We start from the raw sequence: 13351 nt of genomic DNA on the forward strand, positions 1-13351 counted from the left end.
TTTTAATTCCGCAAATTGATGATCAATGGTAGAAGAGGTTATGTATTATGCATGCATTCCGCAAATAGTGTATAATCAGGATAATCTCTATGAATAAGCGTTATATTATTCAAAATTTCTACATGGTATCAGAGCGAAGTTGATCATCAGATCTATTATTCAGAAAGTGATTACATTTTATTTCTTCAGGCAGAGTCTGTAATCGGGCTAGGTAGCCTCTGGATTCATCCTTCTTTTGGAAGGTGAGATATCCAGTAAATTCCCATACAGTCAATCTCTGTACGAGAAATACTTTGTTCTCACGAATTTTAGATCAGAAGCAGTTGAGTTTTGAGCTGGTGTAATTCGAATTTGCAACAGTGTTTTCTTGGTGTCAACGTTGAAATGTCTTTCAACGGATTGCGATTGGAGTATGCCCTTGAAGGTAGCTCGAATTATATTGCATGGAAAGACGGGATGGAGGTGGTGTTAGATGACAATGGGTTGAAGGAGTTCATAGAGGTTGAGGTCCCAAAGCCTACTGATGCTGCTCAAGTTGAGGCTTGGCAAAAGAAGACAACAAAGTGTCGAAGGATTCTGTTGCAGGGCGTGAAGGATCACATTGTATCCATCTTGCATGGAAAGGCTTCTCCATACTTGATGTGGAAAGCGTTGACAGATTTATTCCAAAGCAAGAGCGACCAGAGGAAGTTGGCACTCAAGGATAAACTCAGAAACATTAAGTGTGAGAAAGGAGACAGTATACCCAAGTATCTCACGAAGTTCACCCAATGCCGGGATGAGCTGGGAAGTGTGCGGGTGACTGTCGATGATGAGGAATTGGTGAGCTTGGCTCTCCTTGGTCTTCCAAAGAGTTGGCATTCCTATCAGGACTTTTTCAATGGTCGGGAGAGATTGCCAGGATGGGAGAGACTTTGGTCTGATCTTGTGCAAGAGGAGATCAGGCAGAATACCAGGGACGGATCTTCATCAAAGGCATCTGATGAAGAAAATTGTGCTTTGGCTGCCAAAGCAAAGAAGTGGAAGAACAAGAAAGCTTCTCATTCTGGTGTGAAAGGAAAGAAGCAAGACATTTCCAAGGTGAAGTGCTTTCACTGTCACCAGCACGGACATTATGCCACAAATTGTCCGCAGAAGAAGAAAAATAAGCAAGCTGTTGGATCTGCAGCGGGAGAGGCCTTAGCCTAGCAGTTTGAGCTGGATTTTTCACTGACCGCATGCTTGGTATCAAGTGTGATGGGATCGGTATGGTTCTTGGACAGTGGTGCGTCTTTTCACATGACAGGAGATCGAGATTTGTTTTCTGATCTAGATGAGAAAGATCTTGGAGTGCACATCGAGATGGGCGATGATGGTAGATACAGTGCGACCGGTATCGGTACCATTTCCTTTGAGAGGGAGTCTGGTAAACCCTTCGTATTGAAGGAAGTGATGCATGTTCCATGATTGAAGAAGAATCTTATCTCTGTGGCGATGTTAGAAGACAAGAGATATGATGTTGTCTTCAGCGAGGGAAAGGCTTTCCTGCGCAGTAAGACAACTGGAGAAACCCGAAAGATAGGGGTTCGGGTCAAGAACCTTTATAAATTGCATGTAGATGGCTGCGCAGCAATGGCATGCAAGGTAGCAGGATTGGTGAGCCGGGATGACGGCGAGCTGTGGCACCGGAGATTGGGCCACCTTCACCATGGAGCCTTGAAGATACTGCAGCAGATTTCTACTGGGCTTCCTAAAGGCACTCTTGCACAGTCAGATCAGTGCAAGGGGTGTACTTTGGGAAAATTTGTGAAAGCCACCTTTCATGAGAAGGATAGTCGTGCCACGATGATCCTTGAGAGAATTCAGACCAATGTGTGTGGACCTTTCTCAGTAGCTTCGACAACAAAGCACAAGTACTATGTGATCTTTGTTGATGATTTCTCTCGAAGGTGCTAGATCTTCTTCATGCAGAAGAAGAGCGAGACAAGTGAGTTCAAAGCACTGGTCGAGAAGGAATTGGGGAAGAAGGTGAAGGCTCTTAGGAGCGACAATGGTGGTGAATTCTTCTCTGGCGAGTTCAAGGACTTCTGCAGCGCAGAAGGGATTCGAAGAGAGCTCATAGCTCCCCATAACCCACAGCAGAACGGGGTTGCTGAGTGGAAGAACAGAACGATCGTGGGTGCTGCACGGGCGATGTTGCATGATCAGGGCCTACCCCTTCACTTGTGGGTGGAGGCATTCAATACTGCAGTATATGTGCAGAACCGTTGTCCTCACAAGATACTTGGCATGAGTACACCTGAGGAGGCTTATTCTGGTATGAGGCCTGATATTTACCATTTGAGGATTTTTGGTTCTCTTGTTTACATGCATGTGACGAAGGATGCCAGGAAGAAGCTGGAGCCAACCGCAGAGGTTGGGATATTTGTGGGGTACACTGATACGCCCCACAACTATCAGTGTATCAAATTTCAGGAGGAGAAAGCCATGAAGTGTTCGCTTGAGAGGGATCCACACTTGCATGCAGATGAGGAGCTATTAGTTCCTAAGGATGAGCTTTAGGATGTGGATCAGCCACAAGATGAAGTTCATGGAGTGGAAGAGACCACTCATGCAACGCCAACCATCAAAGGGCGAAAGCGCACTGCAGAAGCTGAGCGACTGGCTCAAGATGCAGAGAAGGTTGTAGGACCACCTATAGCACAGCACAGACAGAGACAGTCACTTGATCGGTACACTAGATACATGGCTCTTGTGAGCAAATGTGTCGTGACTGAGCCATCCTCTTTCGAGCAAGCTGTGGAGGATCCCGCATGGGTAGATGCCATGGTGGGAGAGTATGATTCGATTGTCAGAAACAGTGCATGGGAGATTGTCCCAAGACTGGAGGGGAAATCAGTGGTGGGTTTGAGATGGATCTACAAATTGAAGCAGGCAGCTGACGGGAGTGTGGAGAAGTAAAAGGCAATATTTGTTGCCCGAGGCTTCTCACAGATAGAGGGGATCGATTATGAGGGGACCTTTGCACCTGTCGCAAGGTATTCTTCCATACGGACGATTCTTGCTCTCTCAGCGCAGATGGGGTGGCACATCCATCAGATGGATGTGAAGACTACGTTCTTCAACAGAGTCATTGAGGAGGAGGTGTACATAGAGCAGCCTGAAGGTTTCGAGATCTTCAGCAGTGAGTCGCATGTGTGCAGGCTCAAGAGAGCGCTGTATGGGTTGAAACAAGCACCTCGTGCTTGGTACACACGGATAGACAGTTATTTCACCGGACTTGGATTCTCCAAGAGTGAGGCAGATCCTAACCTATACCAGATTGCCGTGGAGGGTAAGTTGCTGATCATTGTACTTTATGTAGATGATTTGATTTTGACGGGAGATGAGATGTTGATACTTTCATGCAAGGAGGATCTTGCTAGAGAGTTTGAGATGAAGGACTTGGGCCTCCTTCATTATTTCCTGGGATTGGAAATTTGGCAGCGCAGTGATGGACTATTTGTTTCTCAGGGTAAGTATGCCCGAGAGATACTGGAGAAGTTCAACATGCATGGCTGCAAGCCTGTTGATACTCCTCTTCCTGGAGGTTGGAGGAAGGAGGATGCTACTTCAGCGGAGGTAGTGGATGCCACTGTTTATCGACAGTTGGTGGGGTCGCTTATGTATCTTGTCAATACACAACCCGATATATGCTATGCTGTTAACTAGCTTTCTCAAGCTATGGTTAAGCCAACCAAGCTCTTCTAGAAGGCAGGCAAGCATGTATTGCGTTATCTCAGAGGCACATTGAGATATGGATTGTGGTACAGACAGGTGGATGAGGTGAAGCTATGTGGCTTCACGGATGCAGATTGGGTAGGGAGCCCAACGGAAAGAAAGAGCACATCTGGAGGGATCTTCAGTATCGGGTCGACAACAGTTTCTTGGTACAGCAGGAAGCAGAGATCCGTGACACTCAGTTCAGCAGAGGCCGAGTATATGGCAGCAAGTTTGGCTGCATGCGAGGCTATATGGATGAGGAAGATCCTGGTCGGGTTGTTCAGGTCACAGCACATCGACACCAGGTACCATCATATCAAAGATTGTGTGCAGCGGAGAATCATGTTACTTTCATACATTCCCACGGAGGATCAGGATGCTGATATCTTGACGAAGGCGCTCACCAGGAGAAAATTCGAATACCACAGAGGTAGGATACGGGTTGCAGATAATCCATATCTTGTTGAGAGGGAGAGTTGAAAATGCAACAAGATGATGGAGCTTAGTGAAAAGAAGTCACCTTCACTAAGTGGGCTCGCAGGCTATTTTTGGCGCAAAGTCTATTTTTAGACTGTCTATTTTTAGACATATGGATCATGGTCTATGAGTTGCAGGATGCTATTTATGGATGATTGGTCATGTTGGTAAAAATAGATGGACTTCTATTTTTAGACATATGGGCGGAGTCTATTTTTAGACTGCCAGTCTAAAAATAGAACAGTCGAATATTATTAGCTCTTAATAATATTTGGACTATAAACATTATCTTATCCTCTTGCAGCACTTCAGTTCGAGCTATGGATGTGGCACATGCAACTGCCAGAAGGAAATACGCTTTTCCTATGGGTTAGTTGAGATATTGCATGATGGACTTTAGTTAGAACTCAAGTGATTAAGTTTGGTGGAGTTGATTGAGGAGTTGATGGAGTTGTGTTCAGTTGACTTAGTTGAACTAGTTGTATTTAGTCTAACTGCCAAATACACTAGTGATGAGTGATGTGAATTAATTATTAATTAATTCACTAATTATTAACTCATCAATCAACTAAAGAATACATCAGTTAACTTAGTGCATGGACAGTTCAGTGGAGACAAGTGTTAGAGGTGGGTGAAAGGGTGAGACTACTATCAGTTGTGACTATAGCTGTGCATGAGATTTGCACAATCATTGATTGAGATTGCCAATGAGGATTGCACAATACAAGCCAAGGGAATTCGAACTTGGATCTGAGCCATTCTCAACTTGGATTGCGTAGTAGAGGCAAGCAAACAGTGGAGGATATTTGAACCTGTGACTTGTTCAGATCTGAGCTAGTTTGTGTGTAGCAGGTGGAGATAGTACTGAGTACTTGTGAGGAGTATTGTACTATGTATTGTTACATGTTCTATATCATTATAATATACATATAGTTGGGGGTTTTCAGCTGTATGCATTCCTCGTTACATACTGTGTTGATATGTGTGATTGATGTTTCAATGTGCGCATGCGATTGTTTTTAATTCCACAAATTGATGATCAATGGTAGAGGAGGTTATGTATTATGCATGCATTTTGCAAATAGTGTATAATCAGGATAATCTCTGTGAATAAGTGTTATATTATTCAAAATTTCTACATCCTTCCCATCATACTTGTCTGTCATTCGTACCTTTGGCTTCCCAAAGTGTGTTGTCATCATCCTCCTACACTCGTGCCAATCATCAAAGCTACCCTTGTGCGTACCCCACCACCTTGCGGGTGTAGCACGCAGTGCTCAGTCCAAAGCCTGGAAGCACTGCTTCTCTGGTACTTCCCTCTCAAATGCATCCAAAAATACATCTACATCATTCAAGCCATCGTAAGTGGGCATATTTCTTACCTTTGACGACACATAGCGCAACGACTGGGTCATCATGTTACAACTCAATGTGGTTACTTCGTGTAATTTATTCTGCCAGTGCTCTAATTCTTCATCAGAGTCTGAGGTGCAAGAACTCTCGTGATCCCACGTAATTCATCCATCCACTATTGGATTCACCCAATCTTGGTCTCGCACTGTTATCTTATAGATACAGTCCAAATCGTCATTGCTCTCATAATCGCGGACTAGTTCAGTATAGTGCGATCCTTCAGTAGGATCTAGGGGTACTATTACACGGAGCGATTTCTTCTCAAATATCATCTTTCGCTTCTTTAGGTTGATTACCCTGTTCATATCAGTAGCCCAATCAATGTCAAGGAGCGCAGGGTAGGGGTTGTTGTCATCCACAATTTCTATTACTTCAAAATCAGCCAACGCGCTTGCGCCTTCAATATCTACAGTCACCCCTTGTAGCCACCCCATGGGGATGACCTTTTACTGATTTTCCATCCTTAATTGAACCGGATACCACTGCATCGCAGGTCTTCCCATCTGCTCCCAAGTTTTCTTTGGTAGGATGTTCACGTCTGACCCCATATCCAAAATAACCTAATCCATTTCATAATCTCCTATCTGCACAGTTGGTCTCATTTCTCATCATGTCCTTTCTTTATGCTTACCAATCTTTCGTACCATGCGCGGTTCACTTGGAGTGTTTCCGGTGCATCTATTTATAAGCTCCTGTAATCCCTTCACAGCCTTGCTATCGCGCAACAACTTCATGCAGGTTTCTAGAAAGGTCGTAAGCATAGAAGGGTCCATTTCCTGATCAAGCTTATCCTTGCTCCCTGAGGTGGAGGCCTCAGTGAATCTCTTCTTTGCTTCCATGAACGTTTTGCGTGCGCGCTTCAAATCAAATTCACCCTCCTTCGCTAGAGCTTTGTGAACCCACGCACTGTCTTCGGGTTGTTTCCCCTTATCATCCCCTATTGTAATTCCACTTCAGAGCACTATATTCACATTCGGATCCTCTTCGCAAGGCTCAGACCTCATCATCTGCAGGTTCTGAGTCGGCTGAGGTGGTAGCGCCCCTTTGTCGCATATCCTTGCTATCAGCGTAGGACAGTCTTCTGTCTCATGATCAAACTGAGTACAATATTTGCACGATGGTCATGTAGGGTTAGTGCATTCACGGGCATAGTGTCATGGTCCTTCGCAATTGTATCAAATTAGCTGTCCGCAACCTCTGCCAGGTCCTCCTCCACCTTGGCCTCGTCTGTGCCCCTAAAAGTCTGTTCGCGCCATGTCTGTGCTCTAGTCAGGGGGCCGTGTTTCTACCTGAACCCTATAGGCGGGTGTTCTATCCATCATCAATTCATAACTTCTGCAGTTGTGCTCATCATGCCCTGCCGACCTACAGAAGTTGCAGAACATTTGTTGCAGTGTTTGTACAAACTCCTGCATCAAATGACACTTATCTGTCGTATGTTTTCCTGCTACCTAACATATAGTGCAACACAACGCAGGCCCCATGCTTGGTCCTGCTTGGGCTTCCGACCTCAAAGGCATCGGTCCTCCTCCTGAAATATAATTCACAAAGACTGGGCAATGGTCTTTGTCATGCCCCTGACCTTTACATTTCAGGCACCATACCTCTTTGCGCACCTCCAGTCGAACTGTTCTATCTTGCTTCAAACTTTGCATATGAAGGCAAATATTTTGCAAGTGTGCATAGATTTGCTGAACCCCCAGATTCAGATCTTGCATCAGTGTTTCATGCAGTCTCATTGCAATCTCCAAGGCCTCTGCCTGAGTCGTAATCTTCTGTTGTGACAGCACAACCCTTAGGTGTGGCAGGAGCGAAGCCATGAACCACTCGTGGCGTTGTCCATCTATTAAGTTCATACTGGCTTCAGGGATTTTACATTTCAACCTCTGATCCAATTTCCAAGGTGTCTTGCTTGGTTTCATCACGATTTCCTTAAACCCCAAAATCGACTGTGCCTCGGATTTAGGCCTACTGAATTCTTTAATTAGCGTGGTATGGATGTCTGCCACTCCAACGTTTGGGTTATCATTAGAGTACTTAATGTAATAGGTTAGTGCCCAATCCTGCAAAGCACTAACTAGTGTTTCCTTCTTCATGTGATCATATGTAATGCCCTGCACTTCCCATACAGCTTTCACAACGAACCAAAACTAGTCCAAGTTCTCATTTCCCAAGCTTTTAAACAAAGGCAGCTTCACTAAATTTGCCATGATGAACTGTGGTGGAGGTGATGGTGGTATGGGTGAAGTCGCGGGTGATGGTGGTGAAGTTGCAGGTGGTGTGGGTGGAGGTGGCAGTCACGGGAATCCTTGTCTTATTCATTGAATTGCACTTTGCGGAGAAGCCTGCGCTACTCCATCTTCATCACCTAGTGGAGGTGAAATCAATGGACTATATTCAGGACCCTTTCTCCCTTCATTCCTGTAAGTCTTTCGCTTCGCGTGGCTCTGAACATCAAGATAGCTGCATAACCTGTTTTTCGCGCAATAACATATTAATCCAGGTATTCAAAGACTTTAAGTACTTACCTCGGGGACTTTTGAAAACAGGTTGCTCTACCTCGCTGTAGCTAACTGAGGTATCGACCGCGAATTCAGTCACAAATCCTCCTATGATGTGATCGAGCCAATGATCAACAGCGCGGGTGATCTTATCCTCAGATACTTCCAATCTCTATACTGACTCCGGGGTCTAGACAATAGGACAATCAAGTCTCCACCTTCCTTGGCTATCCGCTAGCTTCGCGATCCACTCATATAGCTCAACCAGAAAGGAACAAAAAAAGATCTCGTGAATTTCTGTATACAGGTACCTGTCCAACCACTGCTCCTTTGTCAGACGCAGATTTATGTTCTCCTGCACTGCGAATTCATGGATCTTTCTATGCAACCAGTCTCCAATCTCTTTCTTAGTTGGATTCTAGTGATACGACATAACACATCTCTTATACAAATTCTGGTCCCGGCAACAGAACCATTTGTTGGTTGCATGGGGCCTGACCCAGATTTAGTGTTAGTTAGCCAAACAAATCCCTACACTACTGGCCCTTTCAGCATCAGCCCAAGGAGCGCGGACCAAAGTCTCACCTGAAGTAGTATGGGGGAATGTTGGAACCAAGTTTCTGCACCCTAAGATGGTCGTGATGTCGGTTTATACCTTTTGTTCCTTCTTTCGTGCAAGTCACCAAATTCTAGGGCTCTGTAAGTCTAGTCCTTTATTCCACCCTTCGATACCTCCACGAATGGGTACGAATGACCTTCGCATAGCCCTAACCTGCAATTCAAGTGCTTTCGCGCTACTAGGACATCGTATTGTATAGATTCCCAAGTTATCTTAAGTGTCTTACTTACCTTATTAAACGATCTCAGTTAGTGCCACGTAAACAGATATTCTTACTTGCGTTTGATTAACTAATATAGTCACATAAATTTGTGCATCATGTGAACATAATATATTAAACCCAAAACGCAATATAACCAAATTCATTAATAAGAAATAGATACACTCAATTTGTAGAATACTTTTCTTTATTGATATAGACTATTACACACTCTATCTGCCCTATGCACACAGCTGCAGGGGTCCGCACACTCAACTGCAGGGGTCCGCACACTCAGCTATGGACTTCCACCCTAGGCCTCTGCGCATTCAGCTGCAGAGCCTCTACCTGCGCTAAGACCCAAAACTTAGACTTCTCTAGAGACTTCCGCCTTATCGCTTAAGACTTATTTCCCCTTAGAGCTTACTTACTTAACTCTTTTTATACAATCCCATGGTCCGCAAACCATGGGTAGATATTTATAGCCGACTTTACACTTTACAAAATAAAGGTGGACAACCCTTTTTGACTCATGACACCTTCACGCTCCGCGACCACAAAATGCAGAGACTTTACAACTTTTTTACAAAATTTGACCCAAAACATGGGCTTTTAGCCCCAAAACTATCCTTGGGGGATCCCGTTCCCAACAAAAGGGATTAGAGAATTAAGAACCTGCAAGATCAACTTGGTAAAGCACATTTAATGATAGCACAAGTGCAACAAGAAAATAGAGACCTCAAGAGGAAAACTTTACAATAATCTACTAAGTCCAGTGAGGGAAAACCATCAAAGAAGGCCTTGGTACCTACTATTGAAGACAAACGAAAATAGGTAGTAAACATAGAATATGTACAAAAGACAATAGTTGAGAAATCAAGGAAACCTAGAACTAGGTATGTTGTTAGGAAAACAAAAATGCAAGTGAAATAAATTACTCAGCCAGAGAAGATGACATTTGAAGTTTTTGATGAACAAAATGAGTTCAAAAAAATGATGGAACAAATAGAGGAAGTTCAGCAAGTAAATTGGCATGTAGAGAAATATCAAAGGTATAAGTTGAGTTTATTTAATCAATTGAAAATTGTTGAAATTGTCATTGAAAAGGCCAAACATAAGTTGAAGTGGATATTTCCTCTGCATAGGGAAGTGAGAAATATGTATACATAGAATTTGGTCTTAAAAAGGACACTCAAACTAGTAAAATAGTAGCTGACTGAGGCTAGAAAGAGGAAGAGGGGCAGGTTAAATATACTTGTAGAAGAAGCAAAAAGTTGAGTTTCATCAGGTGGATGCCACTAAGCTATGAATTTTGCCTTTTTGTCCATAAAACTCACACAGGAGAAATCAAAATTTGGAGATGTTGCATTGTTGTGAATCTGGTAACAAAGGGAGATAGTGTTTTGGAGGCTTGTTTTCAGTTTTGGGGTTGTTTCATAGGTTCATAAGCTTCACAGGGACATTCCAAGATGACCCATCAGTTTCATTTTTTCAGAGATAGGTTGGAAATATGCATAACTTGAAATGTTGCGAAAGTTGTTGTGAAACTAGAAGATTCGTAGCAGATGTTGTGTTTTTGACACAGTCCTCAATTTGACTTGTAAATTCAATTTTTTGGGTTCCAGAAGTTGTTTAATCATGTTTTTAGGTGTCATTAATCCTTAGGATGGTATGGTTAATGATTTTTTATGAATATTCCAATTTTGATGATGTATCAAGCTAAAAATTGCATTAGGTAATTAGTTCCTATTTTTCTACAAAGTAGGTGACAGTTCAATGTATCTAGATGATGAATGGTTTTTCCTTTGAGGAATTTGACCCTGCTAGGTGGGAGTGGAATATTTTTATGTATATAATATGTAAAAAACTAAGAAAAGGTTTATGTTGGTCAGTGTGAAGAAGCAAGGCTTCCTATTTTGTCTTTTGTATCAACTTCTCGAGTGAATAGAAGGCAGAAGCAATTTGACATCAATTGTTGTGTCAGGCCTTTGTTGGTATGTTTTCCTTTGTGTTATCAATTTTATCTTATGGTTCCATGATTTAAACATATGTATTCATGTTTAGCTTAAGAGTAAATATTGCAGAATTCACTGTTGTGCTCTGTTTTATATAAGCTGAACATTTTATGTGTCTTTTTCCTCTTAATGGCAATTCGAATTCATCTGTGACTTGATGCTCTGATTTTCATCCTCATGATTCTGCACTCACCCTCCCTACAACGAAATCAAGTTATATTATTAGTAAAACTTCTTATTGTTCCCCTACCTAAATCACCTTCATTATCCCTATTCACTTGAAATCATTAGCTAAAATTGGTTCTATGTTGAGTGGGTCTTTCTTCTCTTACTTGCCTTCAAAATAGTAAATCAAATATATTCTTATGATCCTCATAACTAGCCTAAGATCAAAAAATCATTCAGTCATTAGGTTGACTGAGAAAAAACCTAGTGATAGAGCCCTATTGTTGGCTACATGGGGCCTGACCCAGGTTAAGCAGTGAGTTTAGCCAAGCAAATCCCAATACTACTGGCCCTTTTGGCAACAGTTTGCGGAGCGCGGACTGAGGTCTCACCCGAAGTAGTATGGGAGGGTGCTGGAACCAGGTTTCCGCACCCTAGGGATGTCTTGATGAAGGTTCTAGAGGTTCGCGATCCTAACCTGCACGCTGCGCTACTCCGTGCAACTTTCTATCCTTCGCAACTCATGCGCACCCTTGTGAATACAATATTATTCCGATCCAATCCTTACTGTGCTATTATATTAGTGCTTAGCTTAGTTTGTGTGGCCCAATAGTCTTATTACTTATTCAACTTTCAAATAAGCACGCTTACTCGAAAATAATATAAATGCATAAAGATAACCAAAACATAGAAATGCAGACGCACAATATTCTGAATCAATCTTATCTTTATTAATACTCAAGTTCAGTTACAGACCTGACTCCACCCTGCGCACTTAGCTGCAGGGGTCCGCGCACTCAGCTGTGGACTCTACTAGGCCTCTACGCACTCAGCTGTAGAGCCTCTACCTACTACTACGACCCAATACACTTCAAATCCACTTCTATCTTCTAACCATGCCTTCGCATCTATCTCTTTCTTCTTTTCTTACTGAGCTAAGTTGTCTTTACACTTAGAGCCTCGCTCTATTTATACAATCCCATGGTCCGTGGACCATGGGTAGGTTGACTCAACTTTACATTATTTTACAATTCTTAGGGCGGACAACCCTATGACTCATCCTAGACTTTCGCGCTCCATGCCCGTACTTCGCGGAGTCTTTACATTACATTGACCAAAAATCGGGCTTTAAGCCCCAAAAACATGCTATGGGGGGGATCTACTACCCAACATGCCCCCAACACAATCATTGTGACTCGTCTCGAGTCACTCTGCTAGTGCGGCGATCTTTGCGCGAAGTCCATGCAGCAGGTCTCGCATAGCTTGGGTGTCCGCAGCACACTGTTTCGCCGCCTGTTGTACTTGTTGCACACGTATCTCTGAACTTTTGTGAGTAGGGTCACATTCCTGTCCAACCGTATACAGTTCTTGCATTTGTGCTAGCTTCCCTTCAATGGTAGTTGTAATTGTGAACACTTCATCGATCCATGGTTGGATGTGTGCTTTAAGAAGGGCTTCCTTTTGGTGTGCGGCGTCTAATCGGTCCTTTAGTGCCCTTTCCTGTTGTAGTCTGGCAAGTCGTTGAGTAAGGGAAACTGTCTGCACGGTGCCTCGGACACTGTCGTACTCCTACTGCAACTTGCACGCTTCTGTCTCTAGGCGCTGTAGGTTCAGGTCTTCCTGCGGGTGCGTAAGTATGGTTAGTGCTTCCTCCAACATCACGGTGCAACCCTGTGTCGCCTAGCCAATTTGTTCCAACCCCATCTAGATAGCGCGGGTGCACTGCTCTCTAACTTCTGGGGGTGTGGAGGGCTGCGTCTTCAATCGCAGCTCGACGATCTGTAGGTTCAGCTCCAACTGAACCTTTGTCATTTCCTCTCCGGCCTCAAGGACTCCGGCCGCCAATCTATGGACCCGCTCTACTGTTGGTAGCTCTACCAGCACAGCCAATTCTGGAACGCTCCTACATGCATCCTCTATGGCCTGCTTCAATCTGTGAGCCTGCACGACCAACTCATCCCACTAGATGCTGAGCTGGTCCATGTTGATTTTTTGCTCATGTAGGACCTGGATCGCTTGGCCTTCCTAGGTGCGGAGCTCTGCAATGACCCCATCTTGCAGCTGGTACAAAATTTCGCATGGCAGGGCGGCCAAGTTCAAGCTGACGCCTTTCATGTTGCTCATCGTAGCCTGGTCACCCTCGCTTGTTGTTGCTAGCGTGCCTTCGGGAAACACAAAGGTGTTGGCCATACGAGCGTGTAACATCTATTCAGCCTCGGCA

Source organism: Pinus tabuliformis, chromosome 6 (assembly GCF_031772625.1).
Source record: "Pinus tabuliformis cultivar Carrire ecotype Pingquan chromosome 6, CPIR1, whole genome shotgun sequence".
NCBI classification, from domain to species: domain Eukaryota; kingdom Viridiplantae; phylum Streptophyta; class Pinopsida; order Pinales; family Pinaceae; genus Pinus; species Pinus tabuliformis.